The sequence below is a fragment of the Lissotriton vulgaris genome, chromosome 8 (assembly GCF_964263255.1).
Source record: "Lissotriton vulgaris chromosome 8, aLisVul1.2, whole genome shotgun sequence".
Classification (NCBI taxonomy): Eukaryota; Metazoa; Chordata; class Amphibia; order Caudata; family Salamandridae; genus Lissotriton; species Lissotriton vulgaris.
Window position 1 is genome coordinate 155,026,173 of NC_141696.1, and position 18,204 is coordinate 155,044,376.

At 43.5% G+C, this 18,204-nt stretch overlaps 14 non-coding genes across 14 annotated transcripts; all 14 read right to left on the bottom strand.

Annotated features, from left to right (window-relative positions):
* Positions 1-866: 866 nt before the first annotated feature.
* Positions 867-949, bottom strand: TRNAL-UAG (transfer RNA leucine (anticodon UAG)). Its single transcript has one exon. It is a non-coding gene; the product is annotated as a tRNA-Leu (tRNA).
* Positions 950-1,973: 1,024 nt separating this feature from the next.
* Positions 1,974-2,056, bottom strand: TRNAL-AAG (transfer RNA leucine (anticodon AAG)). The gene has a single exon. It is a non-coding gene; the product is annotated as a tRNA-Leu (tRNA).
* Positions 2,057-2,962: 906 nt separating this feature from the next.
* TRNAL-UAG (transfer RNA leucine (anticodon UAG)) lies at positions 2,963-3,045 on the bottom strand. Its single transcript has one exon. It is a non-coding gene; the product is annotated as a tRNA-Leu (tRNA).
* Positions 3,046-4,343: 1,298 nt separating this feature from the next.
* TRNAL-CAG (transfer RNA leucine (anticodon CAG)) lies at positions 4,344-4,426 on the bottom strand. Its single transcript has one exon. It is a non-coding gene; the product is annotated as a tRNA-Leu (tRNA).
* Positions 4,427-6,440: 2,014 nt separating this feature from the next.
* TRNAL-CAG (transfer RNA leucine (anticodon CAG)) lies at positions 6,441-6,523 on the bottom strand. The gene has a single exon. It is a non-coding gene; the product is annotated as a tRNA-Leu (tRNA).
* Positions 6,524-8,261: 1,738 nt separating this feature from the next.
* On the bottom strand, positions 8,262-8,344 carry TRNAL-AAG (transfer RNA leucine (anticodon AAG)). The gene has a single exon. It is a non-coding gene; the product is annotated as a tRNA-Leu (tRNA).
* A 191-nt stretch (positions 8,345-8,535) lies between these two features.
* On the bottom strand, positions 8,536-8,618 carry TRNAL-CAG (transfer RNA leucine (anticodon CAG)). The gene has a single exon. It is a non-coding gene; the product is annotated as a tRNA-Leu (tRNA).
* A 632-nt stretch (positions 8,619-9,250) lies between these two features.
* Positions 9,251-9,333, bottom strand: TRNAL-UAG (transfer RNA leucine (anticodon UAG)). Its single transcript has one exon. It is a non-coding gene; the product is annotated as a tRNA-Leu (tRNA).
* Positions 9,334-10,357: 1,024 nt separating this feature from the next.
* On the bottom strand, positions 10,358-10,440 carry TRNAL-AAG (transfer RNA leucine (anticodon AAG)). Its single transcript has one exon. It is a non-coding gene; the product is annotated as a tRNA-Leu (tRNA).
* Positions 10,441-11,346: 906 nt separating this feature from the next.
* On the bottom strand, positions 11,347-11,429 carry TRNAL-UAG (transfer RNA leucine (anticodon UAG)). Its single transcript has one exon. It is a non-coding gene; the product is annotated as a tRNA-Leu (tRNA).
* A 1,298-nt stretch (positions 11,430-12,727) lies between these two features.
* TRNAL-CAG (transfer RNA leucine (anticodon CAG)) lies at positions 12,728-12,810 on the bottom strand. Its single transcript has one exon. It is a non-coding gene; the product is annotated as a tRNA-Leu (tRNA).
* A 632-nt stretch (positions 12,811-13,442) lies between these two features.
* Positions 13,443-13,525, bottom strand: TRNAL-UAG (transfer RNA leucine (anticodon UAG)). Its single transcript has one exon. It is a non-coding gene; the product is annotated as a tRNA-Leu (tRNA).
* Positions 13,526-14,824: 1,299 nt separating this feature from the next.
* On the bottom strand, positions 14,825-14,907 carry TRNAL-CAG (transfer RNA leucine (anticodon CAG)). Its single transcript has one exon. It is a non-coding gene; the product is annotated as a tRNA-Leu (tRNA).
* A 2,015-nt stretch (positions 14,908-16,922) lies between these two features.
* On the bottom strand, positions 16,923-17,005 carry TRNAL-CAG (transfer RNA leucine (anticodon CAG)). The gene has a single exon. It is a non-coding gene; the product is annotated as a tRNA-Leu (tRNA).
* Positions 17,006-18,204: the final 1,199 nt, after the last annotated feature.

The following is an 18,204-nucleotide window of genomic DNA, read 5'->3' on the forward strand; positions in this document are numbered from 1 at the left end:
GAACCAAAAAAAGCACACAACTTAGGTCATGAGTGGCTAGAGCAAGAAAAAAACTCACTGCACTTTTCCAAGTAGACATCCATATAAGCCCATGTGAGGGAAATGATCTGATTTTTTCTCTCCCAAGAAAAAAGTAGAGTAAACACACAATTGTCAGAAGTGGGATTTGAACCCACGCCTCCAGAAGAGACTGCGACCTGAACGCAGCGCATTAGACCACTCGGCCATCCTGACTTGCATTTGTGGAACATTCCACAGGCCAGACAGCCATGCAAGTGGGGTACCGAAAAGGCATGCCCTCAATTTATTTATCCTATTATAAGTACTTCCAACAGATCTTTGAACAATCCATAGAGAGCAGTACCTATGAAGAACTCTTTAGACCTTTAAGGCGTACAAAGAGAAAGTGCTATTAACCAGCCACTTGAAAGGCCCAAAGCTGCTTTGAAATTGAGTCAACAGCCACCTCTTGGCTAGCTAAAGCAAATTCAACAAGGAATTTCAATGTCACAACATAGGGTGGAATACGCAAATCTAAGCAGCCCCTGATCACAGCCCTGAGGAAATTGCCGTAAGTGTGCTGGAGTCCAACTGTCTACCAGATGCTAGGCATTCTTCCATATTTGCATGGCCTGTCTGGCCAGGGCATACAAGAGCATGACTCTTCCAGATGAGCTCTTACATGGGTCCTATGCTCATATAGTAAGGACTGCACTTTGTCAGCAAGACTTTATACAACCGAAATATATGAGAAACCCCAGCTCTCTTGACTAGATGAGGACGGAATCACATCCCAGGTGAAGACCAACAGATGCAACTTCCATCAGATGTTAACCTGAAAAAGGAGATTACATCTCCAAAAGTCATGTCAGAAGTGGGATTCGAACCCACGCCTCCAGAGGAGACTGCGGCCTAAACACAGCACCTTAGACCACTCGGCCATCCTGACAGTGCAGAGTCTTAAGAAATGTATAAAAGTCACTCAGAAATTTCTGCCTCCATGCAAGCCTGAAATAATTTAAACCTTCAAACACAAGGTGCAACTTTATGCACAGGACAATAAACACAGAAGATCACATGTGAAAGCATTTCATTTCACAGGTGTACAATTTTTATGCTTTTAAAATACCTCATACCTCTCACCAGCTATTTAGGGTCCTGTATCCTACTCACAAAATTACCTTGCCTGCGACCTCTCTCTCTACACAAACAACTACTGCACAGGAAGTAGGAAGGCAGAAGGTGGGGCATATTATGCAAATGTATGCTGTCATTGTGCCTTGCAGATTCATGCAGGATTTCTAGATCCTTGCTGGATACAAGAGAGCAGACCTTGTTTCAGATCAACTGTCCCTAGCAGGGAACGTCTGAGCACATGCAGTCTTTTGCTCTCTAGCCCCTGGCCTGGGACTTACCCTCACTGGCTGAGGCGTGAATTTCTGCATACCAACGTTGCATAGATGGTACGTTTGTGGTCGGTTTGGGATGGGTGGGAGGTCAAAAGCATGGAAAAGTATGTCGCCTTCACTTCTAGTCTCCTCTTCTAGGCCTACCTGCCGTTCACTCACTCTGTCTTTGTTTCATTCTCTCCTTCCTCAACACCCCTTCTCACTCACTCGCTCTATCACTTGTGCTCTTTCCCCTTGCTCTGCATTTCATAGTGGAAACATCTCTTGAATGGAGCATTAGAAAATGAGGTTACATAAAATTAACAATCTACTTATTGGAAACCAAAAATATCACAAGACTGAATGTAACCCATTTCATTAATAAAAGGGACTTTTTAAGCACCCCCCAAAAAAGACATAAAACACCACGAGTGCTAGAAGAATATTATACGAGCTTGAAGACAGAATTGGGCAAATTAATTTGCAGTTGAAACTGAAGTTTGTTACTTATTCAGATATTATATGCACTGCCAATTTTTAGCTGAGATTCTAAAAGAACTCAGAGACAAAATGGACTTAAAGTTTTGTCAGAAGTGGGATTCGAACCCACGCCTCCAGGAGAGACTGCGGTCTTAACGCAGCGCCTTAGACCACTCGGCCATCCTGACCACATTTGCTTGATCATCTACAGAGAGGGAAAGATATTGTGAACCAAAAAAAGCACACAACTTAGGTCATGAGTGGCTAGAGCAAGAAAAAAACTCACTGCACTTTTCCAAGTAGACAACCATATAAGCCCATGTGAGGGAAATGATCTGATTTTTACTCTCCCAAGAAAAAAGTAGAGTAAACACACAATTGTCAGAAGTGGGATTTGAACCCACGCCTCCAGAAGAGACTGCGACCTGAACGCAGCGCCTTAGACCACTCGGCCATCCTGAATTGCATTTGTGGAACCTTCCACAGGCCAGACAGCCATGCAAGTGGGGTACCGAAAAGGCATGCCCTCAATTTATTTATCCTATTATAAGTACTTCCAACAGATCTTTGAACAATCCATAGAGAGCAGTACCTATGAAGAACTCTTTAGACCTTTAAGGCGTACAAAGAGAAAGTGCTATTAACCAGCCACTTGAAAGGCCCAAAGCTGCTTTGAAATTGAGTCAACAGCCACCTCTTGGCTAGCTAAAGCAAATTCAACAAGGAATTTCAATGTCACAACATAGGGTGGAATACGCAAATCTAAGCAGCCCCTGATCACAGCTCTGAGGAAATTGCCGTAAGTGTGCTGGAGTCCAACTGTCTACCAGATGCTAGGCATTCTTCCATATTTGCATGGCCTGTCTGGCCATGGCATACAAGAGCATGACTCTTCCAGATGAGCTCTTACATGGGTCCTATGCTCATATAGTAAGGACTGCACTTTGTCAGCAAGACTTTATACAACCGAAATATATGAGAAACCCCAGCTCTCTTGACTAGATGAGGACGGAATCACATCCCAGGTGAAGACCAACAGATGCAACTTCCATCAGATGTTAACCTGAAAAAGGAGATTACATCTCCAAAAGTCATGTCAGAAGTGGGATTCGAACCCACGCCTCCAGAGGAGACTGCAGCCTAAACACAGCGCCTTAGACCACTCGGCCATCCTGACAGTGCAGAGTCTTAAGAAATGTATAAAAGTCACTCAGAAATTTCTGCCTCCATGCAAGCCTGAAATAATTTAAACCTTCAAACACAAGGTGCAACTTTATGCACAGGACAATAAACACAGAAGATCACATGTGAAAGCATTTCATTTCACAGGTGTACAATTTTTATGCTTTTAAAATACCTCATACCTCTCACCAGCTATTTAGGGTCCTGTATCCTACTCACAAAATTACCTTGCATGCGACCTCTCTCTCTACACAAACAACTACTGCACAGGAAGTAGGAAGGCAGAATGTGGGGCATATTATGCAAATGTATGCTGTCATTGTGCCTTGCAGATTCATGCAGGATTTCTAGATCCTTGCTGGATACAAGAGAGCAGACCTTGTTTCAGATCAACTGTCCCTAGCAGGGAACGTCTGAGCACATGCAGTCTTTTGCTCTCTAGCCCCTGGCCTGGGACTTACCCTCAGTGGCTGAGGCGTGAATTTCTGCATACCAACGTTGCATAGATGGTACGTTTGTGGTCGGTTTGGGATGGGTGGGAGGTCAAAAGCATGGAAAAGTATGTCGCCTTCACTTCTAGTCTCCTCTTCTAGGCCTACCTGCCGTTCACTCACTCTGTCTTTGTTTCATTCTCTCCTTCCTCAACACCCCTTCTCACTCACTCGCTCTATCACTTGTGCTCTTTCCCCTTGCTCTGCATTTCATAGTGGAAACATCTCTTGAATGGAGCATTAGAAAATGAGGTTACATAAAATTAACAATCTACTTATTGGAAACCAAAAATATCACAAGACTGAATGTAACCCATTTCATTAATAAAAGGGACTTTTTAAGCACCCCCCAAAAAACACATAAAACACCACGAGTGCTAGAAGAATAATATACGAGCTTGAAGACAGAATTGGGCAAATTAATTTGCAGTTGAAACTGAAGTTTGTTACTTATTCAGATATTATATGCACTGCCAATTTTTAGCTGAGATTCTAAAAGAACTCAGAGACAAAATGGACTTAAAGTTTTGTCAGAAGTGGGATTCGAACCCACGCCTCCAGGAGAGACTGCGGCCTTAACGCATCGCCTTAGACCACTCCGCCATCCTGACCACATTTGCTTGATCATCTACAGAGAGGGAAAGATATTGTGAACCAAAAAAAGCACACATCTTAGGTCATGAGTGGCTAGAGCAAGAAAAAAACTCACTGCACTTTTCCAAGTAGACAACCATATAAGCCCATGTGAGGGAAATGATCAGATTTTTTCTCTCTCAAGAAAAAAGTAGAGTAAACACACAATTGTCAGAAGTGGGATTTGAACCCACGCCTCCAGAAAAGACTGCGACCTGAACGCAGCGCCATAGACCACTCGGCCATCCTGACTTGCATTTGTGGAACCTTCCACAGGCCAGACAGCCATGCAAGTGGGGTACCGAAAAGGCATGCCCTCAATTTATTTATCCTATTATAAGTACTTCCAACAGATCTTTGAACAATCCATAGAGAGCAGTACCTATGAAGAACTCTTTAGACCTTTAAGACGTACAAAGAGAAAGTGCTATTAACCAGCCACTTGAAAGGCCCAAAGCTGCTTTGAAATTGAGTCAACAGCCACCTCTTGGCTAGCTAAAGCAAATTCAACAAGGAATTTCAATGTCACAACATAGGGTGGAATACGCAAATCTAAGCAGCCCCTGATCACAGCCCTGAGGAAATTGCCGTAAGTGTGCTGGAGTCCAACTGTCTACCAGATGCTAGGCATTCTTCCCTATTTGCATGGCCTGTCTGGCCAGGGCATACAAGAGCATGACTCTTCCAGATGAGCTCTTACATGGGTCCTATGCTCATATAGTAAGGACTGCACTTTGTCAGCAAGACTTTATACAACCGAAATATATGAGAAACCCCAGCTCTCTTGACTAGATGAGGACGGAATCACATCCTAGGTGAAGTCCAACAGATGCAACTTCCATCAGATGTTAACCTGAAAAAGGAGATTACATCTCCAAAAGTCATGTCAGTAGTGGGATTCGAACCCACACCTCCAGAGGAGACTGCGGCCTAAACACAGCGCCTTAGACCACTCGGCCATCCTGACAGTGCAGAGTCTTAAGAAATGTATAAAAGTCACTCAGAAATTTCTGCCTCCATGCAAGCCTGAAATAATTTAAACCTTCAAACACAAGGTGCAACTTTATGCACAGGACAATAAACACAGAAGATCACATGTGAAAGCATTTCATTTCACAGGTGTACAATTTTTATGCTTTTAGAATACCTCATACCTCTCACCAGCTATTTAGGGTCCTGTATCCTACTCACAAAATTACCTTGCCTGCGACCTCTCTCTCTACACAAACAACTACTGCACAGGAAGTAGGAAGGCAGAAGGTGGGGCATATTATGCAAATGTATGCTGTCATTGTGCCTTGCAGATTCATGCAGGATTTCTAGATCCTTGCTGGATACAAGAGAGCAGACCTTGTTTCAGATCAACTGTCCCTAGCAGGGAACGTCTGAGCACATGCAGTCTTTTGCTCTCTAGCCCCTGGCCTGGGACTTACCCTCACTGGCTGAGGCGTGAATTTCTGCATACCAACGTTGCATAGATGGTACGTTTGTGGTCGGTTTGGGATGGGTGGGAGGTCAAAAGCAGGGAAAAGTATGTCGCCTTCACTTCTAGTCTCCTCTTCTAGGCCTACCTGCCGTTCACTCACTCTGTCTTTGTTTCATTCTCTCCTTCCTCAACACCCCTTCTCACTCACTCGCTCTATCACTTGTGCTCTTTCCCCTTGCTCTGCATTTCATAGTGGAAACATCTCTTGAATGGAGCATTAGAAAATGAGGTTACATAAAATTAACAATCTACTTATTGGAAACCAAAAATATCACAAGTCTGAATGTAACCCATTTCATTAATAAAAGGGACTTTTTAAGCACCCCCCAAAAAACACATAAAACACCACGAGTGCTAGAAGAATATTATACGAGCTTGAAGACAGAATTGGGCAAATTAATTTGCAGTTGAAACTGAAGTTTGTTACTTATTCAGATATTATATGCACTGCCAATTTTTAGCTGAGATTCTAAAAGAACTCAGAGACAAAATGGACTTAAAGTTTTGTCAGAAGTGGGATTCAAACCCACGTCTCCAGGAGAGACTGCGGCCTTAACGCAGCACCTTAGACCACTCGGCCATCCTGACCACATGTTGCTTGATCATCTACAGAGAGGGAAAGATATTGTGAACCAAAAAAAGCACACATCTTAGGTCATGAGTGGCTAGAGCAAGAAAAAAACTCACTGCACTTTTCCAAGTAGACAACCATATAAGCCCATGTGAGGGAAATGATCTGATTTTTTCTCTCTCAAGAAAAAAGTAGAGTAAACACACAATTGTCAGAAGTGGGATTTGAACCCACGCCTCCAGAAGAGACTGCGACCTGAACGCAGCACCTTAGACCACTCGGCCATCCTGACTTGCTTTTGTGGAACCTTCCACAGGCCAGGCAGCCATGCAAGTGGGGTACCGAAAAGGCATGCCCTCAATTTATTTATCCTATTATAAGTACTTCCAACAGATCTTTGAACAATCCATAGAGAGCAGTACCTATGAAGAACTCTTTAGACCATTAAGGCGTACAAAGAGAAAGTGCTATTAACCAGCCACTTGAACGGCCCAAAGCTGCTTTGAAATTGAGTCAACAGCCACCTCTTGGCTAGCTAAAGCAAATTCAACAAGGAATTTCAATGTCACAACATTGGGTGGAATACGCAAATCTAAGCAGCCCCTGATCACAGACTGAGGAAATTGCCGTAAGTGTGCTGGAGTCCAACTGTCTACCAGATGCTAGGCATTCTTCCATATTTGCATGGCCTTTCTGGCCAGGGCATACAAGAGCATGACTCTTCCAGATGAGCTCTTACATGGGTCCTATGCTCATATAGTAAGGACTGCACTTTGTCAGCAAGACTTTATACAACCGAAATATATGAGAAACCCCAGCTCTCTTGACTAGATGAGGACGGAATCACATCCCAGGTGAAGACCAACAGATGCAACTTCCATCAGATGTTAACCTGAAAAAGGAGATTATATCTCAAAAAGTCATGTCAGAAGTGAGATTCGAACCCACGCCTCCAGAGGAAACTGTGGCCTAAACACAGCGCCTTAGACCACTCGGCCATCCTGACAGCAAAGAGTCTTAAGAAATGTATAAAAGTCACTCAGAAATTTATGCCTCCATGCAAGCCTGAAATAATTTAAACCTTCAAACACAAGTTGCAACTTTATGCACAGGACAATAAACACAGAAGTTCACATGTGAAAGCATTTCATTTCACAGGTGTACAATTTTTATGCTTTTAGAATACCTCATACCTCTCACCAGCTATTTAGGGTCCTGTATCCTACTCACAAAATTACCTTGCCTGCGACCTCTCTCTCTAAACAAACAACTAATGCACAGGAAGTAGGAAGGCAGAAGGTGGGGCATATTATGCAAATGTATGCTGTCATTGTGCCTTGCAGATTCATGCAGGGTTTCTAGATCCTTGCTGGATACAAGAGAGCAGACCTTGTTTCAGATCAACTGTCCCTAGCACGGAACGTCTGAGCACATGCAGTCTTTTGCTCTCTAGCCCCTGGCCTGGGACTCACCCTCACTGGCTGAGGCGTGAATTTCTGCATACCAACGTTGCATAGATGGTACGTTTGTGGTCGGTTTGGGATGGGTGGGAGGTCAAAAGCAGGAAAAAGTATGTCGCCTTCACTTCTAGTCTCCTCTTCTAGGCCTACCTGCCGTTCACTCACTCTGTCTTTGTTTCATTCTCTCCTTCCTCAACACCCCTTCTCACTCACTCGCTCTATCACTTGTGCTCTTTCCCCTTGCTCTGCATTTCATAGTGGAAACATCTCTTGAATGGAGCATTAGAAAATGAGGTTACATAAAATTAACAATCTACTTATTGGAAACCAAAAATATCACAAGACTGAATGTAACCCATTTCATTAATAAAAGGGACTTTTTAAGCACCCCCCAAAAAACACATAAAACACCACGAGTGCTAGAAGAATATTATACGAGCTTGAAGACAGAATTGGGCAAATTAATTTGCAGTTGAAACTGAAGTTTGTTACTTATTCAGATATTATATGCACTGCCAATTTTTAGCTGAGATTCTAAAAGAACTCAGAGACAAAACGGACTTAAAGTTTTGTCAGAAGTGGGATTCGAACCCACACCTCCAGGAGAGACTGCGGCCTTAACGCAGCGCCTTAGACCACTCGGCCATCCTGACCACAATTGCTTGATTATCTACAGAGAGGGAAAGATATTGTGAACCAAAAAAAGCACACATCTTAGGTCATGAGTGGCTAGAGCAAGAAAAAAACTCACTGCACTTTTCCAAGCAGACAACCATATATGCCCATGTGAGGGAAATGATCTGATTTTTTCTCTCTCAAGAAAAAAGTAGAGTAAACACACAATTGTCAGAAGTGGGATTTGAACCCACGCCTCCAGAAGAGACTGCGACCTGAACGCAGCGCCTTAGACCACTCGGCCATCCTGACTTGCATTTGTGGCACCTTCCACAGGCCAGACAGCCATGCAAGTGGGGTACCGAAAAGGCATGCCCTCAATTTATTTATCCTATTATAAGTACTTCCAACAGATCTTTGAACAATCCATAGAGAGCAGTACCTATGAAGAACTCTTAAGACCTTTAAGGCGTACAAAGAGAAAGTGCTATTAACCAGCCACTTGAAAGGCCCAAAGCTGCTTTGAAATTGAGTCAACAGCCACCTCTTGGCTAGCTAAAGCAAATTCAACAAGGAATTTCAATGTCACAACATAGGGTGGAATACGCAAATCTAAGCAGCCCCTGATCACAGACCTGAGGAAATTGCCGTAAGTGTGCTGGAGTCCAACTGTCTACCAGATGCTAGGCATTCTTCCATATTTGCATGGCCTGTCTGGCCAGGGCATACAAGAGCATGACTCTTCCAGATGAGCTCTTACATGGGTCCTATGCTCATATAGTAAGGACTGCACTTTGTCAGCAAGACTTTATACAACCGAAATATATGAGAAACCCCAGCTCTCTTGACTAGATGAGGACGGAATCACATCCCAGGTGAAGACCAACAGATGCAACTTCCATCAGATGTTAACCTGAAAAAGGAGATTACATCTCCAAAAGTCATGTCAGAAGTGGGATTCGAACCCACGCCTCCAGAGGAGACTGCGGCCTAAACACAGCGCCTTAGACCACTCGGCCATCCTGACAGTGCAGAGTCTTAAGAAATGTATAAAAGTCACTCAGAAATTTCTGCCTCCATGCAAGCCTGAAATAATTTAAACCTTCAAACACAAGGTGCAACTTTATGCACAGGACAATAAACACAGAAGATCACATGTGAAAGCATTTCATTTCACAGGTGTACAATTTTTATGCCTTTAAAATACCTCATACCTCTCACCAGCTATTTAGGGTCCTGTATCCTACTCACAAAATTACCTTGCCTGCGACCTCTCTCTCTACACAAACAACTACTGCACAGGAAGTAGGAAGGCAGAAGGTGGGGCATATTATGCAAATGTATGCTGTCATTGTGCCTTGCAGATTCATGCAGGATTTCTAGATCCTTGCTGGATACAAGAGAGCAGACCTTGTTTCAGATCAACTGTCCCTAGCAGGGAACGTCTGAGCACATGCAGTCTTTTGCTCTCTAGCCCCTGGCCTGGGACTTACCCTCACTGGCTGAGGCGTGAATTTCTGCATACCAACGTTGCATAGATGGTACGTTTGTGGTCGGTTTGGGATGGGTGGGAGGTCAAAAGCATGGAAAAGTATGTCGCCTTCACTTCTAGTCTCCACTTCTAGGCCTACCTGCCGTTCACTCACTCTGTCTTTGTTTCATTCTCTCCTTCCTCAACACCCCTTCTCACTCACTCGCTCTATCACTTGTGCTCTTTCCCCTTGCTCTGCATTTCATAGTGGAAACATCTCTTGAATGGAGCATTAGAGAATGAGGTTACATAAAATTAACAATCTACTTATTGGAAACCAAAAATATCACAAGACTGAATGTAACCCATTTCATTAATAAAAGGGACTTTTTAAGCACCCCCCAAAAAAGACATAAAACACCACGAGTGCTAGAAGAATATTATACGAGCTTGAAGACAGAATTGGGCAAATTAATTTGCAGTTGAAACTGAAGTTTGTTACTTATTCAGATATTATATGCACTGCCAATTTTTAGCTGAGATTCTAAAAGAACTCAGAGACAAAATGGACTTAAAGTTTTGTCAGAAGTGGGATTCGAACCCACGCCTCCAGGAGAGACTGCGGTCTTAACGCAGCGCCTTAGACCACTCGGCCATCCTGACCACATTTGCTTGATCATCTACAGAGAGGGAAAGATATTGTGAACCAAAAAAAGCACACAACTTAGGTCATGAGTGGCTAGAGCAAGAAAAAAACTCACTGCACTTTTCCAAGTAGACAACCATATAAGCCCATGTGAGGGAAATGATCTGATTTTTACTCTCCCAAGAAAAAAGTAGAGTAAACACACAATTGTCAGAAGTGGGATTTGAACCCACGCCTCCAGAAGAGACTGCGACCTGAACGCAGCGCCTTAGACCACTCGGCCATCCTGAATTGCATTTGTGGAACCTTCCACAGGCCAGACAGCCATGCAAGTGGGGTACCGAAAAGGCATGCCCTCAATTTATTTATCCTATTATAAGTACTTCCAACAGATCTTTGAACAATCCATAGAGAGCAGTACCTATGAAGAACTCTTTAGACCTTTAAGGCGTACAAAGAGAAAGTGCTATTAACCAGCCACTTGAAAGGCCCAAAGCTGCTTTGAAATTGAGTCAACAGCCACCTCTTGGCTAGCTAAAGCAAATTCAACAAGGAATTTCAATGTCACAACATAGGGTGGAATACGCAAATCTAAGCAGCCCCTGATCACAGCCCTGAGGAAATTGCCGTAAGTGTGCTGGAGTCCAACTGTCTACCAGATGCTAGGCATTCTTCCATATTTGCATGGCCTGTCTGGCCATGGCATACAAGAGCATGACTCTTCCAGATGAGCTCTTACATGGGTCCTATGCTCATATAGTAAGGACTGCACTTTGTCAGCAAGACTTTATACAACCGAAATATATGAGAAACCCCAGCTCTCTTGACTAGATGAGGACGGAATCACATCCCAGGTGAAGACCAACAGATGCAACTTCCATCAGATGTTAACCTGAAAAAGGAGATTACATCTCCAAAAGTCATGTCAGAAGTGGGATTCGAACCCACGCCTCCAGAGGAGACTGCAGCCTAAACACAGCGCCTTAGACCACTCGGCCATCCTGACAGTGCAGAGTCTTAAGAAATGTATAAAAGTCACTCAGAAATTTCTGCCTCCATGCAAGCCTGAAATAATTTAAACCTTCAAACACAAGGTGCAACTTTATGCACAGGACAATAAACACAGAAGATCACATGTGAAAGCATTTCATTTCACAGGTGTACAATTTTTATGCTTTTAAAATACCTCATACCTCTCACCAGCTATTTAGGGTCCTGTATCCTACTCACAAAATTACCTTGCCTGCGACCTCTCTCTCTACACAAACAACTACTGCACAGGAAGTAGGAAGGCAGAATGTGGGGCATATTATGCAAATGTATGCTGTCATTGTGCCTTGCAGATTCATGCAGGATTTCTAGATCCTTGCTGGATACAAGAGAGCAGACCTTGTTTCAGATCAACTGTCCCTAGCAGGGAACGTCTGAGCACATGCAGTCTTTTGCTCTCTAGCCCCTGGCCTGGGACTTACCCTCAGTGGCTGAGGCGTGAATTTCTGCATACCAACGTTGCATAGATGGTACGTTTGTGGTCGGTTTGGGATGGGTGGGAGGTCAAAAGCATGGAAAAGTATGTCGCCTTCACTTCTAGTCTCCTCTTCTAGGCCTACCTGCCGTTCACTCACTCTGTCTTTGTTTCATTCTCTCCTTCCTCAACACCCCTTCTCACTCACTCGCTCTATCACTTGTGCTCTTTCCCCTTGCTCTGCATTTCATAGTGGAAACATCTCTTGAATGGAGCATTAGAAAATGAGGTTACATAAAATTAACAATCTACTTATTGGAAACCAAAAATATCACAAGACTGAATGTAACCCATTTCATTAATAAAAGGGACTTTTTAAGCACCCCCCAAAAAACACATAAAACACCACGAGTGCTAGAAGAATAATATACGAGCTTGAAGACAGAATTGGGCAAATTAATTTGCAGTTGAAACTGAAGTTTGTTACTTATTCAGATATTATATGCACTGCCAATTTTTAGCTGAGATTCTAAAAGAACTCAGAGACAAAATGGACTTAAAGTTTTGTCAGAAGTGGGATTCGAACCCACGCCTCCAGGAGAGACTGCGGCCTTAACGCATCGCCTTAGACCACTCCGCCATCCTGACCACATTTGCTTGATCATCTACAGAGAGGGAAAGATATTGTGAACCAAAAAAAGCACACATCTTAGGTCATGAGTGGCTAGAGCAAGAAAAAAACTCACTGCACTTTTCCAAGTAGACAACCATATAAGCCCATGTGAGGGAAATGATCAGATTTTTTCTCTCTCAAGAAAAAAGTAGAGTAAACACACAATTGTCAGAAGTGGGATTTGAACCCACGCCTCCAGAAAAGACTGCGACCTGAACGCAGCGCCTTAGACCACTCGGCCATCCTGACTTGCATTTGTGGAACCTTCCACAGGCCAGACAGCCATGCAAGTGGGGTACCGAAAAGGCATGCCCTCAATTTATTTATCCTATTATAAGTACTTCCAACAGATCTTTGAACAATCCATAGAGAGCAGTACCTATGAAGAACTCTTTAGACCTTTAAGACGTACAAAGAGAAAGTGCTATTAACCAGCCACTTGAAAGGCCCAAAGCTGCTTTGAAATTGAGTCAACAGCCACCTCTTGGCTAGCTAAAGCAAATTCAACAAGGAATTTCAATGTCACAACATAGGGTGGAATACGCTAATCTAAGCAGCCCCTGATCACAGCCCTGAGGAAATTGCCGTAAGTGTGCTGGAGTCCAACTGTCTACCAGATGCTAGGCATTCTTCCCTATTTGCATGGCCTGTCTGGCCAGGGCATACAAGAGCATGACTCTTCCAGATGAGCTCTTACATGGGTCCTATGCTCATATAGTAAGGACTGCACTTTGTCAGCAAGACTTTATACAACCGAAATATATGAGAAACCCCAGCTCTCTTGACTAGATGAGGACGGAATCACATCCCAGGTGAAGACCAACAGATGCAACTTCCATCAGATGTTAACCTGAAAAAGGAGATTACATCTCCAAAAGTCATGTCAGAAGTGGGATTCGAACCCACGCCTCCAGAGGAGACTGCGGCCTAAACACAGCACCTTAGACCACTCGGCCATCCTGACAGTGCAGAGTCTTAAGAAATGTATAAAAGTCACTCAGAAATTTCTGCCTCCATGCAAGCCTGAAATAATTTAAACCTTCAAACACAAGGTGCAACTTTATGCACAGGACAATAAACACAGAAGATCACATGTGAAAGCATTTCATTTCACAGGTGTACCATTTTTATGCTTTTAGAATACCTCATACCTCTCACCAGCTATTTAGGGTCCTGTATGCTACTCACAAAATTACCTTGCCTGCGACCTCTCTCTCTACACAAACAACTACTGCACAGGAAGTAGGAAGGCAGAAGGTGGGGCATATTATGCAAATGTATGCTGTCATTGTGCCTTGCAGATTCATGCAGGATTTCTAGATCCTTGCTGGATACAAGAGAGCAGACCTTGTTTCAGATCAACTGTCCCTAGCAGGGAACGTCTGAGCACATGCAGTCTTTTGCTCTCTAGCCCCTGGCCTGGGACTCACCCTCACTGGCTGAGGCGTGAATTTCTGCATACCAACGTTGCATAGATGGTACGTTTGTGGTCGGTTTGGGATGGGTGGGAGGTCAAAAGCAGGGAAAAGTATGTCGCCTTCACTTCTAGTCTCCTCTTCTAGGCCTACCTGCCGTTCACTCACTCTGTCTTTGTTTCATTCTCTCCTTCCTCAACACCCCTTCTCACTCACTCGCTCTATCACTTGTGCTCTTTCCCCTTGCTCTACATTTCATAGTGGAAACATCTCTTGAATGGAGCATTAGAAAATGAGGTTACATAAAATTAACAATCTACTTATTGGAAACCAAAAATATCACAAGACTGAATGTAACCCATTTCATTAATAAAAGTGACTTTTTAAGCACCCCCCAAAAAACACATAAAACACCACGAGTGCTAGAAGAATATTATACGAGCTTGAAGACAGAATTGGGCAAATTAATTTGCAGTTGAAACTGAAGTTTGTTACTTATTCAGATATTTAATGCACTGCCAATTTTTAGCTGAGATTCTAAAAGAACTCAGAGACAAAATGGACTTAAAGTTTTTTCAGAAGTGGGAATCGAACCCACGCCTCCAGGAGAGACTGCGGCCTTAATGCAGCGCCTTAGACCACTCGGCCATCCTGACCACATGTTGTTTGATCATCTACAGAGAGGAAAAGATATTGTGAAACAAAAAAAGCACACATCTTAGGTCATGAGTGGCTAGAGCAAGAAAAAAACTCACTGCACTTTTCCAAGTAGACAACCATATAAGCCCATGTGAGGGAAATGATCAGATTTTTTCTCTCTCAAGAAAAAAGTAGAGTAAACACACAATTGTCAGAAGTGGGATTTGAACCCACGCCTCCAGAAGAGACTGCGACCTGAACGCAGCGCCTTAGACCACTCGGCCATCCTGACTTGCATTTGTGGAACCTTCCACAGGCCAGACAGCCATGCAAGTGGGGTACCGAAAAGGCATGCCCTCAATTTATTTATCCTATTATAAGTACTTCCAACAGATCTTTGAACAATCCATAGAGAGCAGTACCTATGAAGAACTCTTTAGACCTTTAAGGCGTACAAAGAGAAAGTGCTATTAACCAGCCACTTGAACGGCCCAAAGCTGCTTTGAAATTGAGTCAACAGCCACCTCTTGGCTAGCTAAAGCAAATTCAACAAGGAATTTCAATGTCACAACATAGGGTGGAATACGCAAATCTAAGCAGCCCCTGATCACAGCCCTGAGGAAATTGCCGTAAGTGTGCTGGAGTCCAACTGTCTACCAGATGGTAGGCATTCTTCCATATTTGCATGGCCTGTCTGGCCAGGGCATACAAGAGCATGACTCTTCCAGATGAGCTCTTACATGGGTCCTATGCTCATATAGTAAGGACTGCACTTTGTCAGCAAGACTTTATACAACCGAAATATATGAGAAACCCCAGCTCTCTTGACTAGATGAGGACGGAATCACATCCCAGGTGAAGACCAACAGATGCAACTTCCATCAGATGTTAACCTGAAAAAGGAGATTATATCTCAAAAAGTCATGTCAGAAGTGAGATTCAAACCCACGCCTCCAGAGGAGACTGCGGCCTAAACACAGCGCCTTAGACCACTCGGCCATCCTGACAGCGAAGAGTCTTAAGAAATGTATAAAAGTCACTCAGAAATTTCTGCCTCCATGCAAGCCTGAAATAATTTAAACCTTCAAACACAAGTTGCAACTTTATGCACAGGACAATAAACACAGAAGATCACATGTGAAAGCATTTCATTTCACAGGTGTACAATTTTTATGCTTTTAGAATACCTCATACCTCTCACCAGCTATTTAGGGTCCTGTATCCTACTCACAAAATTACCTTGCATGCGACCTCTCTCTCTACACAAACAACTACTGCACAGGAAGTAGGAAGGCAGAAGGTGGGGCATATTATGCAAATGTATGCTGTCATTGTGCCTTGCAGATTCATGCAGGATTTCTAGATCCTTGCTGGATACAAGAGAGCAGACCTTGTTTCAGATCAACTGTCCCTAGCAGGGAACGTCTGAGGACATGCAGTCTTTTGCTCTCTAGCCCCTGGCCTGGGACTTACCCTCACTGGCTGAGGCGTGAATTTCTGCATACCAACGTTGCATAGATGGTACGTATGTGGTCGGTTTGGGATGGGTGGGAGGTCAAAAGCAGGGAAAAGTATGTCGCCTTCACTTCTAGTCTCCTCTTCTAGGCCTACCTGCCGTTCACTCACTCTGTCTTTGTTTCATTCTCTCCTTCCTCAACACCCCTTCTCACTCACTCGCTCTATCACTTGTGCTCTTTCCCCTTGCTCTGCATTTCATAGTGGAAACATCTCTTGAATGGAGCATTAGAAAATGAGGTTACATAAAATTAACAATCTACTTATTGGAAACCAAAAATATCACAAGTCTGAATGTAACCCATTTCATTAATAAAAGGGACTTTTTAAGCACCCCCCAAAAAACACATAAAACAGCACGAGTGCTAGAAGAATATTATACGAGCTTGAAGACAGAATTGGGCAAATTAATTTGCAGTTGAAACTGAAGTTTGTTACTTATTCAGATATTATATGCAATGCCAATTTTTAGCTGAGATTCTAAAAGAACTCAGAGACAAAATGGACTTAAAGTTTTGTCAGAAGAGGGATTCATACCCACATCTCCAGGAGAGACTGCGGCCTTAACGCTGCGCCTTAGACCACTCGGCCATCCTGACCACATGTCGCTTGATCATCTACAGAGAGGGAAAGATATTGTGAACCAAAAAAAGCACACATCTTAGGTCATGAGTGGCTAGAGCAAAAAAAAAACTCACTGCACTTTTCCAAGTAGACAACCATATAAGCCCATGTGAGGGATATGATCTGATTTTTTTCTCTCTCAAGAAAAAAGTAGAGTAAACACACAATTGTCAGAAGTGGGATTTGAACCCACGCCTCCAGAAGAGACTGCGACCTGAACGCAGCGCCTTAGACCGCTCGGCCATCCTGACTTGCTTTTGTGGAACCTTCCACAGGCCAGACAGCCATGCAAGTGGGGTACCGAAAAGGCATGCCCTCAATTTATTTATCCTATTATAAGTACTTCCAACAGATCTTTGAACAATCCATAGAGAGCAGTACCTATGAAGAACTCTTTAGACCTTTAAGGCGTACAAAGAGAAAGTGCTATTAACCAGCCACTTGAACGGCCCAAAGCTGCTTTGAAATTGAGTCAACAGCCACCTCTTGGCTAGCTAAAGCAAATTCAACAAGGAATTTCAATGTCACAACATTGGGTGGAATACGCAAATCTAAGCAGCCCCTGATCACAGACCTGAGGAAATTGCCGTAAGTGTGCTGGAGTCCAACTGTCTACCAGATGCTAGGCATTCTTCCATATTTGCATGGCCTTTCTGGCCAGGGCATACAAGAGCATGACTCTTCCAGATGAGCTCTTACATGGGTCCTATGCTCATATAGTAAGGACTGCACTTTGCCAGCAAGACTTTATACAACCGAAATATATGAGAAACCCCAGCTCTCTTGACTAGATGAGGACGGAATCACATCCCAGGTGAAGACCAACAGATGCAACTTCCATCAGATGTTAACCTGAAAAAGGAGATTATATCTCAAAAAGTCATGTCAGAAGTGAGATTCGAACCCACGCCTCCAGAGGAGACTGTGGCCTAAACACAGCGCCTTAGACCACTCGGCCATCCTGACAGCAAAGAGTCTTAAGAAATGTATAACAGTCACTCAGAAATTTCTGCCTCCATGCAAGCCTGAAATAATTTAAACCTTCAAACACAAGTTGCAACTTTATGCACAGGACAATAAACACAGAAGTTCACATGTGAAAGCATTTCATTTCACAGGTGTACAATTTTTATGCTTTTAGAATACCTCATACCTCTCACCAGCTATTTAGGGTCCTGTATCCTACTCACAAAATTACCTTGCCTGCGACCTCTCTCTCTACACAAACAACTAATGCACAGGAAGTAGGAAGGCAGAAGGTGGGGCATATTATGCAAATGTATGCTGTCATTGTGCCTTGCAGATTCATGCAGGATTTCTAGATCCTTGCTGGATACAAGAGAGCAGACCTTGTTTCAGATCAACTGTCCCTAGCACGGAACGTCTGAGCACATGCAGTCTTTTGCTCTCTAGCCCCTGGCCTGGGACTCACCCTCACTGGCTGAGGCGT